Source organism: Marmota marmota, unplaced genomic scaffold (genome assembly GCF_001458135.2).
Source record: "Marmota marmota marmota unplaced genomic scaffold, marMar, whole genome shotgun sequence".
In the NCBI taxonomy this organism is placed as follows: domain Eukaryota; kingdom Metazoa; phylum Chordata; class Mammalia; order Rodentia; family Sciuridae; genus Marmota; species Marmota marmota.
Window position 1 is genome coordinate 20,502,404 of NW_026000075.1, and position 21,094 is coordinate 20,523,497.

The window sequence follows — 21,094 nt, forward strand, 5'->3', positions numbered from 1 at the left end:
GGACTGCAAAATGGTATAGCCAATATGGAAGCAGTATGGAAATTCCTTGGAAAACTGTAAGTGGAACCACATTTGGACCCAGCTATCCCACTTTTTGGTCTATACCCAAAGGACTTAAAAATGGCATACTACAGGGACACAGCCACATCAATGTTTATTGCAACATAATTCGCAATAGCTAAACTGTGGAACCAACCTAGATGCCCTTCAGTAGATGAACGGATAAAGAAAATGTGACATATATACACAATGGAATATTAGTAAGCAATAAAAGAGAACAAAATCATGGCATTTGCAGGTAAATGGATGGAGTTAGAGAAGATAATGCTAAGTGAAGTTAGCCATTACCAAAAAACAAATGCCGAATGTTTTCTTTGATATAAGGAAGCTGATTCATAGTTGGATAGGGAGAGGGAGCATGGGAGGAATAGAGGAAACTCTAGATAAGGCAGAGGGGTGAAAGGGGGAAAAAGGGGACATAGGGTAATTAATGATGGTTGAATGTGATGATCATTATTATCCAAAGTACATGTATGAAGACATGAATGGGTGTGAGTATACTATGTATACGGCCAGAGATATGAAAAATTGAGTTCTATATATGTAATAAGAATTATAATGCATTCCATGTTATATATAAATAGATAAATAAATAAATTTTCCCCTTGGTCTAGAACAATGATTTTCCTAAAAGAAATGTTCATAGAAAGCACAATGAGGGGGAAATGTTTTCCATCCATTTTACAGAAAATTGAATGGTTCACTTATTCTGAGAAAACAAGATAAATGTAAGATTAATTGAGATGAGTTCCTTTATATGATGGATGTATCCCAGTAATTTATTCAAGATTCTGGGTTTAACCATCATATGCTTCAGTTTTGCAGCTATCTGGAACAACTGCTAACCCCAAGTAACAACCACATTTACTGACACATTACTGGACAGAAAAGTGTATCATAATGTTAATCAACAGAAGAATGGATAAACAAAATGAGGTATGCACATAAAATGGAATATTATCCAGCCTTAGGATATACTACAACATGGATGAACTTAGAAGATATTTTGCTCAGTGAATTAAGACTACCCCAGAAAACAAATACTGTGTAATTATACTAATATAATAATCAAAATCATAGAAACAAAAAGTAGGATGGTGGTTGCTGCAGGGAGGTAGAAAGAGGAATTTATTCTTTAATGGGTACAGAGTTTCAGTTTTACAAATGAAAAGAAATATAAAGATGATAGTAGTGATAGTTGCACATTATAAATATATTTAATGCTATTGATTTGCATATTTTATAATGGATATGATGGTCAATTTTAAATAATGTGGCATTGTACCACAATAAAAAAATGACATCACACAAAAAGTGCGATATAAGTGTGAATAATTTGACATGAGCATCACTATCAATTTTTTTAATTATTTGTTTTTATTTTTAACTCATTGTAAATTTAAGAAAGAGGTGCAAGATAGTACAGAGAGTTTCCATATATAGTCTTTGTCCACCTTTACCTAATGTAAACACCTTATATAGCCATGACACATTTTTGAAAATTAAGAAATTAACATCATTACAGAATCATTGCCAACTTTATAATTTCGCCAGTTATTCCAGTATTCCTTTTTTCTCTTCCAGGATCCAGTACATTTAGTTCTTTTGCTTTCTAGTATCCTCCAATTTGTGACAATGTGACAGTATGATCTTGACACTTTTGATAAGTATACTGATCATTTTTTAAACTAGTGATAGAATATATTCTTCATCTATGATTTCTGCTTCTGTTCCAATCATTCACATTTTCTCTTCGAGGAACATATATAATTAATAGGTTTGATCTTCATTGTCTTATTTTCTTATGTGTCAAGTTCTTTCAAAGATTTTCTTTTTCCCCCCACTTCATAAATGTGAGGTCACTTCTTATGTTTGATTTCTACCTTGGTTATTTGATTATCTTTAATGCTACTACCTTAGCCCATTGTTTCTTTTCATTATATGTATAAGTTTCATAGAGCAGAAAAGAGAATGAATGAAGTAGACATAAAAAGAGAAGCAGAACAAAGTTTATGCTTCTGCACAGAAGAAAAAGCAGAAAGATCAACTGCTTTGATTTTGAGGATTTGCAATTCAAATCTCCTCTAAGGAGCACCTACATTTTACAGCAATGGGAAAGTAACATTTTCTTCTGATTTCTATAGCGAATCATTTTCAGATGTTTGTTAAGTATGAAATTAGATGTTTGTTAAGTATGAAATTATATCTCCCTCATGTTTCAGTACTTTTTGTTTTTGTTTTCTGGGGAAGGGGATAGACTTTTATTTATGAGTTTCTGGTAACTAAACAAGATGAGTTTTTAAGTATGTTAAGGATTACCAGTGGACCCTAAGTGTGTTGCAGCCATTAATCAGTGTTTCAGAGGACATGGAGAAAATTGATTTGTTTAGTAAAGGGATCCTATTCAATACAATAATAGAAGCAATGACTTTCAATTTGATATCCAATTATTGATACACAGAATAGATTAATAGTTTATGTGTTGTTATCCACTTAAAACTTAAATTGAATCAAATCGTACATCTCCATTTCAGTTTTAAATTATCATTTGATCTTTTTAAAAATTTTTTTATTCATTTGTTCTAATCAGTTATACATAACAGCAGAATGCTCTTTGATTCATTGTCCACAAGTAGAGCACAATTTTTCACTTCCCTGGTTGTACACAAAATAGAGTCACACCATTCATGCGATCATACATGTATCTAGGGTAATGATGTCTGTCTCATTCCACCATCTTTCCTTTCCACATGCACCTCCCTTACCCTCCCTCCTCTTTGCCCAATCCAAAGTTCCTTCACTCATTCCATGTCCCCGCTTATAGATTGGCATCCACTCATCAGAGAAAACATTCGGCCTTTGGTTTTTTTGGGATTGGTTTACTTGGTTTAGCATGATATTCTCCAACTCCATCCATTTACTTGTAAATGCCATAATTTTATTATCTCTTATTGCTGAGCAATATTCCATTGTGTGTATATATACCACAGTTTCTTTATCCATTCATCTATTGAATGACATCTAGGTTGGTTCCAAAATTTAATATTACATGATTTATAATAGAGAAAAAGTAAACACCTTTAATATTTGCAACCATGTGGGAATTAGTAGGTAAATTACCATAACACTTTGATAGAATCCTACACAACCATTCAAACGATGCTGAAATAACAAGGCAAGATATACAATTTTATGTAAAGCATGATCTCCTTTATGTAAAAAATAGTAGATTTGATCATTAACAATGATTCTCTCTGAATGGTAAAGTTACGACTGACTTATTTTCTTTCAAAATATTTCTATTGTTCTCAAATTTTATGTTATTTTAACAATCAGAAATAATTTATTTATTTAAATCACATTGACATTGGAGTAATGGTACTATCTGTTTCAATAAAGAAAAAATATAATTTAGGAGTAAAATATGGTTTCAACATTTTTTGTTGTCAAGATGGGTATTTTACTCTTCTGCTGTTCAGGAAGTCAAACCTGAATATGAATTCCAAATTAGTGAGGAAATGTTCTATGCTGTATTTATTTTCAAGCTTTAACAATTCAACCATAAAGATCTATTCAAGAAATCTTTCACATTTCTAACAGCTCAGACTCTAATTCCAATTACTTTTTGTCAATGACTGGGAAAGGTAGATATCATCAGTCAAGCACAGAGGGATGAATAAAACAAAGTTAAAACTAAAGCTATAACAAAATCAGCCATAAGGACAAACATATTCAGAATGTATTCAGAACATATTCAGAATTTCCATGTTGCAATGGAAAATATATATTCTTCCCTTCTACCTTTGACATTTTCATTGACTTAACCAAATACTTTCAAAAGGATTTGGAAGCAGCCTTCTTCAGGTCAAAATCCTTTCATTTTCTAAATTTTTAATCACAAAAGTTATGGTAATCATTATAATTTGTGAGAGTACTTAACAACATGCCTGGTACACGGGAGATGCACATGTATACTACAGGTGATTTTAGATTGGCAGAAATATATGTGATATAAAGATCATTAGTGGATATGGTAATAGGGGGATTACAGAAAGTTAGAAACCAGTGCAATCACCAAAAACCAGACTTAGAGAAGTTAGTGTCGAACAATGCAAAGAAAAGACCACCGACTTCAATTTTAAGCCAAATTAAAGCATGCTTATATTGTGTACACAAGAGAGCTGGCCAGCGGCAGTCTCACCCAAAGCCAGGCTAGAGAATAGCACCCCAGTCTCCAGGAAAAAGATTTTCTATAGCACAAAAAGTTACAAAGAGGGGTGTCTTGGGAACTTACAGCTAACAGGTTCTGGAAAGCATAATACAAAGGCAGATAGCAGGTTAACAATCTACATGGCTTAACATTTCAAGGTAGGGAGTAAATTGAGATTCCAATATCAAAATTTATGAGGGGCTGCTAAGGTTTTAGGGAGGGTTGTTATCTGGTCAAGAGAGCTAGGCGTGGGTGAGTTTAGAGCACCAGCAGGAATTCCAACAAGATTAGCCCTCAGAGTGTGGTCAGGCCAAATAGAAATCTTAATAAAACAGAAATGAACTTTTCATAACTTTGTGACAAGATGGCTCCGAACCTTAGGATAGAATTAGGTTGGGTTCATCATTAACTGTTTGCATCAGTGGTGCATAACCAGTTAGTGACTCGAAGAAGATAGAAAGTTTAACAGATTACAATCCCTTCAGATACCTTTAGAATTCCACTAAATGCTATGGAGAATTCTATTCTTTGAAAAAGTAATGGTATCTTTAAGCCATCACAAATATAAATGGTACAGATATGTCAAGGTTTTAAAGAAAAAAGAAAGAGTTAATCTCCACATCAAGAAGACATACCAGAAAGAATAAAATTTGCCTTTTTAATATCCACACCTATTACTAGTTTTCTTTCTTTTCTGACAATAAGACAATAAAAGTTTATGAGTAAGGGGAGGTGTTGGTGATATAGTTAAGAGGATCTTCATTCTTTTCTTGTATTTTGTTGACTTTCCACTGTCTTCCTTAGCTTGCCTATAGAGACATGGCTACTCAAAAATTGATGTTGTATATAAAGATAGTTTTAGAGGTTGCTTGATGATTTGTGCTGCAGGAAATCTCTTGTTAAACTGTCTCACCCTACTGCTCCTGGGGTCTCTATTGCTAAAATGGGAGTAGTTGTTTAAGGGCAAGAATTGTGCTATTATGACAATCTTTCATGACTATAAATGATTGACAAGAGACAGTCACATTAGTCTCTTAATGGAATGCTGGTTTTCCAATTTTAGGACAAACTACTACTCTCATTATTAGTATGATCTTTATTCTAATATTAAATTTTGGAACGTTTAAGGGTTAGGGCTTATATCCAACGAAAGACTTCATCCTAAATTTATGCATATCTGTGAAACTGGAATCAAAGCATTAGAGAAATTTTTTTCATGAATAGCCTCATAGGAACTCAAAATATATGTTAGGTAAAGAAGGGAGGAAGGAGGAAGGAAGGAAGATGGGGAAAAGGGAAGGAGAAAGAGGTAGGCCTGATTTTGCCATCTATCACATTATAATTGAGGCACTGAGTTACTTTTTGAAGGGGAGGGGGGTCTTTCCAAAGCATCCCAGGAGTATTTATTGGCATCAGATCAATTTTGGTATCAGATCCACTATTTTAGTTCAGGAGCCATTTTTATCTAGGGACTCCTAAGTTTAGAATTAGGAGCCATTTTATTCAGGGACTCTCAGGTTTCAATTTAGGAGTCATTTTATCTGAGATCCTGAGTCAATGCTGCTTATCCTCCTGTAAGAACATGTGGCTACTAAAGGGCTGACCTCACCCCAGCCCGTGATGTAACCCCTAAGCATGCTTATGAAATTCCTCTTGTGGGCTATAAAGCTGCTCTATGAGTGCCAACAGGCTGCTGCTCTCCTTGGAGGGACAGCTTCATGGGTTTGCTCCATGCTCTGACAACAAATCTCTCGGATGAGATCTGGTGTGTGGTGTGGGTCCTTGGACTTTGCGTGGACTTTGTGAGAGTCCTTTCAGTATTCAGTTTTGAAGCATGGGTTTCTCTGATTCTTGAAAAGAGTGTCAGGGTAATGAAGCCAGAATTAGACAGGCAGATGATAGGCATGGGTCAGATCCAGAGAACGGAGGAATTGAAATGTTAATTCCTTCAGAGCCCTTCCCTTTCAAGATAAACTGCCCTGTGCCAACATGTTTCTAAAGTAACCTGTCCCAGGATTTTGCCCCTTCCTACAGGGAGTTATAAAGTTGTTAATTAATGTGTCCTGGGCTGCTCCATCAGGCTCTTCCCCAGTCCATCTGCTTCTCACCTTTTGGGCATCCCATCCAGCCTCTCCTGGGCCTAGTCAGGTAGTAGGAAAAGAGGAAGAGAGCAGGGAAACAAAGGAAGCCTAAGACATTAAAAAAAAAAAAAAAAGGCAGACCGCTTTGCTTCTTGGAATACCAGGATACCAGCTATGGCCCCGTTCTCCCTCCCGGGAGAACTTTATGTTACCCCTTTTTAAATAAACCCTGCTTTATATGCTTGCCTCAACGTGCTTCTCTAATGTTATACTTCAACATGTGAGGGTAACCAGAAGTATCAGTAGGTGGTAGGTGACTTTAAGGAAGGGAAGGAAGGTAGAGTTCTATTGACAAAATAGGAGAAATGTGAATGGACAGAAGTTCCTTCAAAAGTTGGTATTTGGGGAAGACATAATGAGGAAGGAACAGTGAAGAAGAAGGAGAGAAAACACTACAAATAGTAAATGGTATTTTATTTAATCTTCAAATGAACCCTATTATGTCAATATTTTCCCTTCTTTATGATTGAGAAAACCAAGTACAGGAACGAACAGGAGAAAGAACTGAGACTTGAAACCAGAGCTGTGGCCCCAGAGTCTACATTGTTTCCACCATACAACCATTGACAAGTCTAGAAGCCTGTAGAAAACTCACATTGCTCAGACTTTGGTCCCCTAGGAGTGAGACCATCCTTAGTAGAAGCTTGTAAGACCAGTTCATGACCTTAGGTCATTTCAAATGGATTTTCACATCAACTCCTTTCCCTTTCCTGGAATTCTAAGCTCCAAAGGAATTCCAAACAATCTTTCTGGGTCCTAAAATAGCTTTACAAAGCATTCCCATTCCCTTTCCTGTAATGTCTGCCCCCAAAGTTCAGTTTACCTGAAGGAATATCTTTCTAGTGATCATGATTTTTAAAAGTTTCCTACTCCAGTAGCATGTGTCCTTTATTCAACAGCTGCTCTGGGATAATGATGATGAAAGACTTGGCTCAAAATGTTCAGTTGATGCAATTATCATTACTTTATATTCTTATACTATTATACTCTAAATGATTCCACCAGATTCTTCAAATCTTATTCCCCTCCTCAAAGCCATGGTATTAATCTTTGGATATCTCACAAGTTCTAATAACCAGAACCAAGGGAGAATATTTTTCATGGGCAAAATTGAATAGTTAAGGGTTATCATTTTTTAAATATCCTCCTTATCTGTGGCTGTATGTCATCTTTCCTTTCTAATGTATATGTCTTCTCTGTTTCACGATCTTTTCTTGATCTGTTTCTTGGTCTCTTCAGAGAGTAAAGTTTTGGTTACTTTAATTTTTTTTAATTTTTGTTTTTAAATTTATCAAGTTGCCTGGGTTTATAAGTTTTCCTATTTGGCTAGTTTCTGCTTTTATTTTTACTTATTAACATAATTCTTTTGTAGTCTTTTGTTTTGTACAATGTTTTGCAATAAAGGTTTGTTTGTTTTTTGTTTGTTGGTTGTTACTGGGAATTGAACTCAGGGGCACTTGGCCACTGAGCCACATTCCCAACCCTATTTTGTATTTTATTTAGAGACAGGGTCTCACTGAATTGCTTAGTGCCTTGCCTGTTGCTGAGGCTGGCTTTGAACTCAGGATCGTCCTGCCTCACTCAGCCTGCTGAGCCACAGCCGCATGCCCCACTGCGCCCGGCCTGCAATAAATGTATTATAAATACATATAAAATTTTATGGATTCAGCAGGGCACCGTAGCGCACACCAGTAATCCCAGCAGCACAGAAGGCTGAGACAGGAAGCTGGCAAGTTCAAAGCCAGCCTCAGCCTCAGTGAGGCACTAAGTAACTCAGTGAGACTCTGTCTCTAAATAAAATATGAAATAGGGTTGGGGATGTGTATCAGTGGTTGAGCGCCCCCGAGGCCCCCCCCCAAAAAAAAAGACTTTATGGATTCAGTTTTTCTGAACTGTTCAGTTTCACAGTTTTGTCATGTAGGAATTTTTTGCTTTTTTTCTTTTTCTAAGGAGTGTGCATTCCTATCCCCCATAAATATGTGCAATTATGTGTTAATCAAAGATTTTTTCAATTGTTTAAGGAGATGGAAATGTCAACCACCCCAATTTGATCTTAACACACTGTATATATGAATCAAATTATAAAATTGTACAATTAAAATAATATTTTTCGGGCTGGGGTTGTGGCTCAGCACTCTACCACTCGCCTAGCACATGCATGGCCCTGGGTTCGATCCTCAGCACCACATAAAAATAAACAAAATAAAGGTATTGTGTCCAACTACAACTAAAAATAAATATAAAAAATCTTTTTAAAAATATTGATTTTCAAAAGTATTTGTAATTTCCCATTTGTGTGTGGTGTTTTTTTGTCTGTTTGTTTGTTTGGTTTGGTTTGGGTTTTTGTTTTTGCTTATAGCACAGATTAAACCCCAGGATGCTCTACCACTGAGCTACATCCCCAGCCCTTTTTATTTTTGAGTCAGGATGTTGCTAACTTGCCAAAGTTGGCCTCAAACTTGTGATTCTCCTGCTCAGCCTCCCAAGTCACTGGTATTACAGGTTTGTACCACCCCACCTGGCTGTTTAATCCATATTTAAAGCATTTTTAAATTTCCAACTGTATTGCAATGAGCATAAATTGTGTTGTTAATTTTATCATAATATTTTGATGAGTAATGTAGTATGATTCTGCCTTTTAAGTTGTGTCGACCTTTATTTTGTGACTTAGTTTTTTGTATGAAAAACAAATAGCATCTATTCTCCATTTGGGGGCGCAAATATATACATAAAGATATGCCTATGTGTGTTTAAATCTCATATATGCTACTTAAGGTTATGTTGAATAGTCTAAATACAGTTTCCCCCAACCTCTAGTTGGAGTAGTTGCAAGATCTCCTACCCATTTCACAAACCTTTAGCAGGAAGATCTACTTCTGATTAGTACATTCCACAGATGTACAATCACAGTTGGGGGTGGGGTATATGTCATAATCCAGTGGAGAAACTAGATAATGAATAATAAGATCTAGAAACTAGTATAAATTGTATTGGCCTTACCACAGATGGGCTTGGTGACCTTAGGCAAGTCGTTTTTCAGTGCTTCTATTTCCTCCTCTATCAAATGCCCTGGGTAGTCATATCTGCTCTGCCAACATTCCAAGGTGTGTCGGGGAAGCCAAGAGATAAGGAATGTGGCCAACATAAAATGATAAAGAAATAAATTTTTTTTAAAAGGAGCAGTGGTTGCTAACATACATAGGAGCTGAAGAAAAACCATAATTATGTAAAATGGCTAACCCAGGCTCCAAGCAGGTGCTCTTTCTATTGGCTCCCTTCCCTGCTCCAACCACCTTCAGCTCCCTTTGGAAACACCCTCCCTTCCAGCACTGAGACACCACCGTCCAATAACGTGAGCCTCCCTCTTCGTAGCACTGGCAGTTTGGAACCTGATGAAAGTGTATTCTGAGAACCAGCAAAAAACCTGCCAGCAGCTCAAATTCGCGCTTCATCACAATCAGCCCTGGCAGAGCATGTGCAATGCCTCCTCCTTCAGCAGTGGAGGCTGAATGGCAGATGCTACCCAAATGCTCATTAATCTAAGGAGGCTTTCGCCCCCAGACCCCCCTAGGCCTTGGACAGAAAGAATTTCGGCCCCGGAAATATAGGATGAGGAGCCTCCACGTCCTCTGAGCCCGTAGGAGGCAGCCGCGGGGTCAAATTTAAGCATTGCCCTCTGTAGAGAAGGAATCAATGGTGTTCTGGATGCGGATTTCCAGGGAAGATGCTCCTCCGGGTCCCGCGGCCCCTTGGGAAGATAATTGAGCGCCCAGCTAAGCTCAGAGCATGCCAGCCCCGGGAGCCGCGGGAGCTGGCGCCGAGCGTCTCTGCACCACCCCGCAGCTCCGGGCCCTCTTTCTCAATTTGCCCTCCTGCCGCAGTCAGGCCCAAATTAATTCTCTGCACTTGTGAGTGAGCACACACAAGTTCCCCAGGCACGATCCGTCCATTTCCCCGGGGAGGTTGGAGTGGGGGGAGCTTTTCAACCATTAACCTCCCAGCCACCTGGGGGAAGGTGGCAGGATGGAGCGAGTCGGGCGGGGAGAGGCGTTTTGCCAGTTCAAAGGCACCAAAATTAGCTGCCAATTCTAAAAGGGTTCTCTTTTCTCGGTTTTGACAAACAGATGCAATGGGATGCCTACTGCTTCCCTGGCCCAAGTCCTGGGCTCACTTCACAGCCTGATGCAGAGTTTCAGACCGCAGTCCTGCTGAACGGATACCCGGGGTTCTTCGACCTCTTGTAGAAGTCTGCAGACGGGTGGATGCGGGGCGCAGGCTTTTCCCTGAACGTTTTAACGTGGCCTTAGGTTAAAAAGCCCCAGAGCTCTCACCTTTGCACCTCCCCTTTATCTTCCTCCTCCTCATCATCCCCATCACTCCCCACCCTTCTCCACCACCATCCCACCACCACCGAAGGACGTGCCCCTTTGGTAGTGTCGGGGCTCCCAGACCGAGCGAGGGGGAGGGCGTCTCCCAATCCCCTCCTCCCCATCCCTGCCTCAGCTCGGGGTTTTACTGCAGCAGCCGGGAGGTGACAGCGACGCCTTAGCCTCCTCTGTTGCTCTCGGAGCCCCGGTTTCCCCTGCACTGGGAAAGCGCCCTCTCCTGAGAGGCTAGTCCCGGGAGAAGTGCGAAAGAGCTACAGAAAACCAAATTATAAAATGTAGAAGTCTCTGGGTTGCATTCCTCCGAGGACGAGCCTAATCTCCCAGGACAGAGTGGCAGCGTTTGGGAAGTTGGGACCATAGAGCAAGAGGGGGAGGGGAGTGGTGCAACCGGCATTCTCTTCTGGAAGGAGTCGCTGGGAGCCGTGCGGTTGGACCTAAGTTTGCGTAAGAGTGTTTTCCTTTTGTCAATAATTAATCACCGGAATCAGTCTGGCAGAATTGGAGTTTTAGCAATAGTGCAGAGGGCGGGGCTGAACACCTAACTCCTGGAGCCTCCTCGGCGCCCCGCGCAGAGGGAAGCTCGCAGCAGCTGGGGAGGAGCCAAAGCATCCGAGCTCACCTAAAGCCGCAGGGAGGTACACCCGACTGGGGACTGGGAGGTAAGCATCTTCCAAAATATCTACTTGGACTGGAAAGTAGTTAGTAGGATAGAATTTCTGTCTTTATTGCGGGGAGCGGGGACGTAATAGTGAGTTTTAATGCAGTTTATCAGTTTATTATTTAACATCATTGCAATTTTAAGAATTTGAATGGGTTTTTCCACTTGCCTTTTACTATGTTGGCAACTAAGGTGTGTCACTCAACAGAAGCTAAACTTTAATATTGAAACTTTCCCAGCCAAAATAAAATTATTTTCATTATTTATCTTTGCCTGATTCATTAGTAACGATTCAGGGAAATATCTTTGGGATGTGCAGTTTCCTTCTTAAATATTCATCTTTCTAGTTTCATGCTCTTATATAGTACTTTTTTTTTTTCGGCCAGTGAGCTACTTTAGGCAATAGCACAAACAAGTCAACTGTCAAACGGTGAAGAATTTCCAAGAAGGAATGCATTTTAACATTTTTCTTATGATTTTCAAGCAATATTATATTGTCTCAAAGATGCATAAGTAAGCATTCATAAGTAAACAAACTTCAAAGCCCAAGAAGAACTATATGGTTAACTTTGCCTTAGGGTGGAAAAAGGGGATGAGGCTAGACAGAGAAGAGTTTTAAATATGAACAGGTTTCTAGACTCCTTTCAACTAAACTGGCATTCAACTGGTTGTCAATTCACAGATGAGCCCAGTCCATGCTCAAAGAAAACATTTGAGAAACTGTTAAATGTAACATTTACATCTTTGTCTCCAAAGTCCAAATAAATGCATCAGGCAAGCGAGGAAAGTCATTTTTATAAAAGACTTTATGGTGCAGTAGTTATTTTAAATTAAACAAAAATTAAGAAATGCATGATATTTTTGTGAGTTTTTAAAATTTATATATAAATCTTGAAGTTTTTTTAAATATATATTTTTTAAGTTGTAGGTAGACACAATACCTTTATTTTATTTATTTGTTTTTATGTGGTGCTGAGGATCAAACCCAGCGCCTCACACATGCTAGGCAAGAGCTCTACCGCTGAGCCACAACCCCAGCCCAATCTTGAAGTTTTAATAACTTGATTTATGCATCTTAATTATTCCTATGCTTGTGAAGATAACCTTCATGTTCATGACTTTCAACAGCCATGATGACTTTGTACGTAGATCATTAGACCACCACCAACAAACTTTAGTATGAAATGCATATGGTCTCCCTATTCAAATATTTCTCTACAACTATTCAATAACCACAAATTAAGAATGGTTTGTCAAGCCAAATGCATAGACAGTTTAAAACTTTAGTGGATATGAAGCTTAAAGTCAACAAGTCCTCAACTTCCATAGGTTTTTCTAATCTGCTGTTTATAAATTTGCAAATATTTTATAAAAACTATCCTTTATCATTCTATAGCAAATTTTGTTTCTACTATATCTATTTGATCACCAGGTATACAGAAGCAAAATCTTCATTTAAAAGTATCCAAATGAGACTCAATCTCCAGAATAATGGTGTGAAAAGCTATGTGAATCCACTCCTTATAAAATAACTGATAAAAAATTATCTCAGCATTAGCCTGAGGGAAAATAGCAAATAAAGAAATAACAATTCAAGACAATCTCTAGCATTTCAGTAAGAAAGATAAGAGTTTATAACATCTGAAGCTGAGCCCATTGTCAGTCCATTTCCCTACCCTCCTCCAGCTGGGTTTGATGGTGCTCCACCCTGGCTGGATGGTGCTTTACTCTGGTAGATAAAAACAGCCAAGAACACAGGGCTCTCTCACAACCTAGAACCAAGCCTAGAGCTGCAGTACATCCTCACGGCAGTTGTGTTGCACAAGCTTTATTTCAGGCAAGACCAACTAAGAAGTCTGAGACTTTCTTTCTTCCCACCCCACTCTTACAGCAGAAGACAAAGAACCCAACAACAGAAAGGCAAATAACCCATTTTAAAATGGGTGAAGGATTCAAATCAACATTTCCCTAAAGAAGATATACAAATGGCCAATAAATTTATGAAAAGGTCCTTACTATCATTAGTTGTTAGGAAAATGAAAATCAAAACCACAACTAAATACCACTTCACACCAAACAGAATGGTTATAATCAAAAAGATATGTAAAAGCAAGTGTTAGAGAAATTGGGGCTAGGAATATAGCTCAAAGGTAGACCACATGCCTAGTATATACAGGGCCATGGGTTCAACCCCTTGTACAAGGGGGAAAAAAATAAAAATTAAAAAAATGTAAAGAAAATGGAACTGTTATATATTGCTGGTGGGAATGTAAAATGATACAGTTTCTGTGGAAGATAGTTCAGTAGTTCCTCAAAAAGTTGCACATAGATTTATCAAATAACACAGCAATTCCTCTCCCCAGCATATATGCAAGAAAACTGAAAAGTTGTATCTATACAAGAATTACTAGTACACAAATGCTCACATGAGCATTGTTCATAGTAGGACAGAAAGTGGAAACACATCTAGCATCCATTGAGTGATGAATAGATAAATGAAATATGGTATGGAATGGAATGATGGAATATTATTCAGCAATAAAAAAGATGTAGCTGATTCATGCTGCTGCATGGATAAATAGTGAAAAGATTATGCTAAGTGAAGGAATACCACATATTGTATATTTAATTTACATAACACATTCAAACTCAGTAAATCTATAGAGATAAAAAGTAGATTACTTATTGCTGAGGGCTAGAGTGGGATTCCTCCCACTCCAGTGGGGGAGAAATCCAAGGAAAATCAAAACCACAATGAAATACAACTTTTACCACTTCAAAATGGTATTTCATTGTGGTTTTGATTCCTCCCACTCCATTGTTGGGGAGAATGGGAAGTGACTACTAAAGGGTACAGGGTGTATTTGGGGGATGATGCAGATGATCTAAAATCGACTATGGTGATGGTTTGTGTAATTGTGAATGCCATACTACTAAAAACCATTGAGTTTAGGTAAATTATATCTCAATAAAGCAGTTTAAAAATTTGTCCAGGAAATTAAAAGAGCAAATAAGTTTATAACTTGAAGTTCATAAATCTGTGTGTACTACTAGACCAATAGTTTAAACTTGAAGTTCATAAATCTTTGTGCACTACTAGACCAATAGTTTACTTGAGGATTTCTTTCCCCCCAAAGGACCACATTAAAATATATGAAATAATTAAAAGTAGCACAGGTGTTGCATAGCTATATGATTTGCATAGGTTTACACACCTGCCCAAGCTTTCTTCTATTTGGAAATAAGTCAGATGCCATTAATTTATTCCTATAGAGAATTTGCTTGCAATGTCACATCTTTTTGGACTCACCCATTCATTATATTAATCTAGGACCTGTGAAGCCAGTTGCTCCTCCTGCTTTTAGAAAAGTCTAGTCCTTTATCAGTTCTTTAAGTCTGTTGTTGAGTTTGTTATGGCCCACGTTGTGTTGTGTGAGAGAGGGAGTTACCTGAATCTCAGCAAAAAGTGAACTTATCTTCCATACGAATGAGCCCAGTTCTGCTTACACTAGATTGACCCTGAAAGCTGGAATCTTGGAAGAGCCAGGGGAGCATCCACTCTGCCATGTCCCTGCTGGAAAGAATCTGCTGTGATCATGACAATCTCAGATGCAGGGGAAGCCCCTAAATAATTCATTCATTCCTCTATTCATCCCTTATGTTTTGAGTTTCCCCAAGCTTCCTGATCCTGCATTAAAAATCATCAAACGGGATGATAAGGCTTTGTTCAGAAATAGCAGTGTAAAGTCAGTATGTCTCAGAGTCCCGCGGAGGTGGGAAGCATGTTTGCAGAATAGTTATGAGTAAACTGAATCAAACCAGGCTCTTAGCTTTAGGGATTCAGTCTACCTGCTTCAGGAAACTTCAAGGATTTTCCATTCTCACCAGCACAGGCTTATCCTTCTATACCTATGCTCTGAAGAGTGTACCATGCTGATATTGCCTTCATCATGGGGATTAATAATTTATTTATTTAACAAATATTTATTGCTTATCTACACTGCACCAGGATAGTTTTAGGCCCTGGGTATGTAATATACATATAACAGACAAAAACTCCTTATTTGAAGGAACTTAAATGAGAGCAGGGGCTTCAGACATTAATAACAATAATAATATTAAGTGAATATAAGGATATGAGAAAGAAATAAGAACTCTGGAACCAATAAAAGAGAAAAGAGAATGAGGTACAATTTTGAACTGTGGAATCAGGCTAGGAAATAAGATTCTATAATAATCTAATGTGAAGATCATGCACAAACCTGGCCTCTGTGTCTCAGGCAACAAAGATTGCCACCTCCAAATGAACTTCTGTCTTCCCCCAAAGTTTCAGTGTTCCCTTCCCATTGGCTTCAACTTCCAGCATTATTTTTCTCCCTAGATATTCCATTGTTTCATTAAGTAAAACATTATGTTATCTCCAAAACATTCCAAGCAGACACAAGGAAGCCCTAGCCTACCCAACACCTGCTCTGAAGAATTACAACCTAAATAGAAGACTACCTCATGAGAACAAATATTCTCACTCAGGGAAATCAGTCTAGGCTTTCAGTTTCCTTTTGGCCTTTTTCTCCAACTTTTCCATGGATTCTTGGAGTCTTCCAAGGGATTGTGTATAAACAATTAAAATCTGATTCTCCAAAGCTAACATCTTTTGAAGAGTGAGAATGAGAGAGAAATTGAGAAGAAAAATGTAAGATCCATGTGGGAAAGGTGAAAGGAGAACAAATCTTTCAGAACTACAGAGTGAGCAGAACAAATGGAGTGGGGGATGAGGGAGAAAAGCAACCAGAGACTCTCCACTTCACCAGATGGCCCCAGAGTTTCTACTCGGCACCTGATTTAAAAGGTACCCAACCAGGCCTTGTTCTAGTAAAATATAATGGGTGTGGCAGCTTTCCTGGAATACAGTTTTTTAGATAATGGCTTAAAAGGAGCAGGGACTAAGTTTTAAGTCCAAAGGGAGCATTCATTTCAAGGCTGGAAGAGAAGTGTTTAAGAATGTTCAGAGCAAAAATAGAATAAGTCAAAAGACCCATTGTTACAGTGGAGCAGTAGGATTCTCATTCATTTATTCAACAAATTTTAAATAAGCAGCTATGTGCCAGACACTGTGGGAACAAGACAAAAGAAGACTGAGTTTCAAAGACTTTTTTTAGAGGTTACATAATATGCCTTTGCTACAAAATAGCTGAAGAACATGGGGATAAGAGTAAAAACTTTCTAACCTCCTATCCTGGTCCTGACACCTCCTTCTTCTATACAAGCCTTCTTCTATGCCCTCAGAGTACCCAGAAATTCCCTGTCATGGCACTAACTATACAGGGATGCCCACTTAATTATCCTTTCTCCTCTAGAAAGTGGCCCGAGGACAGTGACGGTCTGTTTTACTAAAATTTATATCCCTCCATCATCCTTGCTAAATACTTGATTGAATGGCTAGATGTCCAAGTATATGGATGGATGGATGGATGGAGAGATGAAAAGATAAACAGATGGACAGACAGATGGATGATCTGCCAGGTTGTGGTCGGAATTCTTTGCAGAGAAAAGCAGCCTGGCAGATTGTTAACGATGTGTGCTCTGTATTTATTATGAAACTTTGGGGCATTTTTTAAAAATTTCCCAATGCCTCAGTTTCTTTATTGATAAAATAGGTATGGAAATGATCCTTCTTTTAAGTGGACTACATGAGGAAATACCTATAAAGTGCCTTTCAAAGTTCTGGAACATAAATTGCTCAATAAATATCTATACTATTATCAGTATAGAATAACAACTTCCAGGGTGACAATTTGCTATTCAAGTATTGCATCTCAGCTCTTTCAGCTCCATTATAAGATCAAAGGGATGTCAGTAATAAAGTCATCACATTGGGTTCAAGATCTGTGAAAAGATTAAAAGAAATTTGGGGAATAAATAAAAGCAGCATATTGAACAAGAAAATTAAAAGGACAAGAAAAGGGAAGAAAAAAAACTCAAGATGATATGTCCAAAGCAACTTTTCTGGGGCAATAAAACCCTGATTGCTCTCACATCTATCCCCCCCACCCCCATGGATATACAAAGCACCAATTCGTGCTTACGTTCTGGAACATACTCACTGTGCCTCACAGAATGTCATGCCCAATAAGCGTCAGTGAATGTTCACTGATGTAGAAGAAAGTGAAAGGAAAACAAATCCTATTTGAAATTGAGACTTATCCAAAACTAAAGGTATTGAATTGCCTTCTTGCTTCTTTTGAAAATCTAATAATCTTCTCTGTGTGAGACCTTTAGTCAGAATTTATCATGTGACTCCTTATATAGACCCATCTATTACCTTCTAAATGACACGAAAAGCTAACCTGTGGTCATATGAAAATCTAGTACCTTTAATGCTTCCCTATACTTCTGTCAGAGACAATACCCTTGGGTTCCTCCCTAACTAAAGGTATGCTATAGGGAATGTCTTACTAAAAAAATAATAATAATAATTAATTACTCAGACTGAAGCCTCTGATGGCTCTGGGAGCTCAAGTTGCCAGCAATCAGACATGACAGAAAGTGTGTCAGTTATCCAGAATGGATCCTGGCACAAAAGCCCAGGTCCACAATAAATGGAAGCTCTTCTGATTGACTAGGAAGAAACTTTCTTTTGTCTCAAAATTTTCTGTTGTTATCACTAGGACTTGACCACTATATATCTGTTTGGAGAGAGAATTTTAAAAAAGCTTTTTTAACTTTAATAGATTTAAACCTGGCATAGTATCTACACAAATACATAGAAATATTCCCTTACCTTCCTCAGCTGATAATTAGCAACCAAATGAACAACACACCTAAGTGCTTGATTCTAGGGTAATAATAGTACCAAGATTTCAATTTTTTTCATACACTGTATGCACATCCTCTGCCATTCTCCCATAGTCCGCATAGGTATTTGTCAGTGCCTAGCATGGTGCAGCTCAACAAATATTTGTGGTAAGCATTGAATAAATCTTGGTAACTTAAAATTAGGCTAATGCAATCATTAGAAAAGTGATTTTAAAAAACTATATAATGACAATTTATTTTTTAAAGATCAGAATACAGAATCAAACACATACTATGATTACAATCAAATGTTTAAAAATACAAAGAAAAATCCAAAATACCAACTATACATACACGTTTTTTAAGATGGTAAAATCATGGATGTCTATTTTTTATATTATTATTTTATAAGTTTTTATTGGGACATTTCAGGGGGATATTTTATTTTCATAACAGCAAATATGGTTTCAACAGTGGTCAAGAACATTAATAAACAAGCACATTCTTCCTTTTACTTAAAACCAAAGACTATTTGTATAGTAACAATATTTCTCTTAAAGTTGTCAACAAACTCTTCCAACTTAGCTACTATCTTTATTTTACCTTCCTTCACTAATATTGAATTTATATATAAAATTTAATATTTATCAGTTGTGAAAGTCTTATTAAATAGAGTAATTTTTTTAAAGTATTACTGCTGAGGGAGGAGCATTATTTGTCACATAATGAAGACCTATATCTCTTTAGTAAGGTTAAATGACAAAGAAGTGTTTTTTTTCCTAAAAATTTCACATTTGTTCTCTCCTAAAAGCTCTTAAGCTAAGCATATTGCCTGAAACTATAGTAAACACAAAATTTATAAATAAATAAAAGCCTTCTTATCTAGTATTTAGCAGTTATAAACTCCAAGAAACATACCTGACTGATTTATTATTTTAAAACTATAAATAAATTAATTCTGTTCCTTTAAAATAAAAATTTATATACCACCTTAGTGTATGTATGTATATATATGTATGTATATATGTACATATATATGCATGTATATATATATAAACAATACTAAGAGGTAAATAAATATTTGTATATATTACTATTAATACCATACAGTATAATAGAAAATTCAATAACTCCTTATAAAAAAAAACATGACCCAATCTCTACATTCAATAATCACATGTAATATCAATACTCAACACTAAATTATATGCTTTTAAAAATGTTTACCTATTTTTCATGGAATTTGTAATAATATATGTTAAATAGCCCTAGTTTCTCTTATAATGCTTTAAATAAATTATTTACCATCCGGTCTTGGAATCTATTCATATAGTTATCTTTGATCATAATAAGGCAATGCTTAAAAGTTAACAAACTATGGAATGATCATCCCCACTCTAATATTTATCAATTTTGATTAGTTATGGTTTCTAGTGTGTTTCTTGTTTTTAGAATTATTTTAAAATTCTAATATGTCTGGGTTTTGGGGAACAGTCTTCATTTAGAGTAGTTAATGCTGTGGAGTACAAATTTGATATTTAGAGAGAAAAAAAAACAAAGTAGTTAAGAGCCAGAGTGAAAAACTTAGGAAATTTTATGCAAACTTTTTACCAAAGGACTGCCAAGGGGTCGGTGGGGAGAGTGGCACACTAACTCTCACACAGTGCATCCAGGGTAGGAGAGTCTCATTTAATATTGGGCAGGACGCTTGAGAGAATAGGATCCCATGTGTTTTTATCTCCCAAGAATAGCAAACTGCTCTTCCTTTATTAACTCATTACTGAAGAATAATTTACTAACTTAGGGCCAGAAAAAGGAGGCCTAGAAAGAAGACATTACTCACCACAGTACTCCAATTACCTCCCCTTCTCACTCTTTAGAAGACTACGGATACCACATCTGCTACACAATTGTGAAATTGGGCTTTAACATTTTAATAGGGTGTTTTATTGCCTAAAATTCTGAACTAAGAAGAAAATCAAACAGGTTGGCCCAGTTCTGGTTTTGATGGGCAGGAAAATCAGGTTATAATTTAAAACCAAAAAAAAAAAAAAAAAAAGTGGTTCTACAGGTTCCCTCCATTTAGGAGGAAACAAACATGGTGCAGACATGAAACAAGATTCTGTACCACCTGACCTACTAACTTCTTCCAGGTAAATTGCTCCTCCCAAACTCATGAAAGTCACCACTTTACTCACTTACAATTCTGAGGGGTTCAATAGTCACCTGAAAGGAATCTCTTATGGGGGGTGGGGAGGAATAAAATGCATGAAAAAAAAATAGGAGAAACATAATAATAATTGGGATAAAATAAATTATTATCTCTGGGTCCTTACTTAGATCAGGCACAATTAAACATCCTTTGCCAATGTTGTGTGGCTTCCTCTTTACAACACTGCAGAGACAATGAATGAGTCACCTCCATGTTACTGATGACATAACTGATGATGTTCAGAAAGGTTAGATAGCATCTTGAAAATCACACAAGAGGAAGTTCCAGTTTGCCAATTTCAAAATCCACACCCTTTTAGTAAGACAAAACAAAAAAGGCTTTTAATAAATTAAACTATCCTTCCCATGAGACACTTAATTTTACTGTAGAAATATGATCTTGAAGTTGGTGAAAATTTTTTAAAATCTTCCTCCTGATTCATGGCAAACCGCAGAAGGCCTTGTCTAGTCTCTATTTGAACTATTTTCCTAAGGAAGCTTTCAGTGTCTCTCCAACAAACCCATTCCTTTATTATTTATTTATTTAGTGGGGTTAGGGATTGAGCCCAGGGCCTGGCACATACCAGACAAGCATGCTACCACTGAGCTACACCCTGATCCTTCTATAGGC

The 21,094-nt window shown here is 37.2% G+C and overlaps 1 protein-coding gene across 2 annotated transcripts in view; it reads left to right on the top strand.

Annotated features, from left to right (window-relative positions):
• Window positions 1-10,532: 10,532 nt before the first annotated feature.
• Window positions 10,533-21,094, top strand: part of Sptssb (serine palmitoyltransferase small subunit B) — a 29,926-nt gene continuing 19,364 nt past the window's right edge. Inside the window, exon 1 of one of the 2 annotated variants that reach the window (XM_048814375.1) lies at window positions 10,533-11,458. The gene's annotated coding sequence lies outside the window, so the exon portion shown is untranslated. The remainder of the gene's footprint in view (window positions 11,459-21,094) is intronic. The other variant, XM_015494355.2, reaches the window with a different exon arrangement.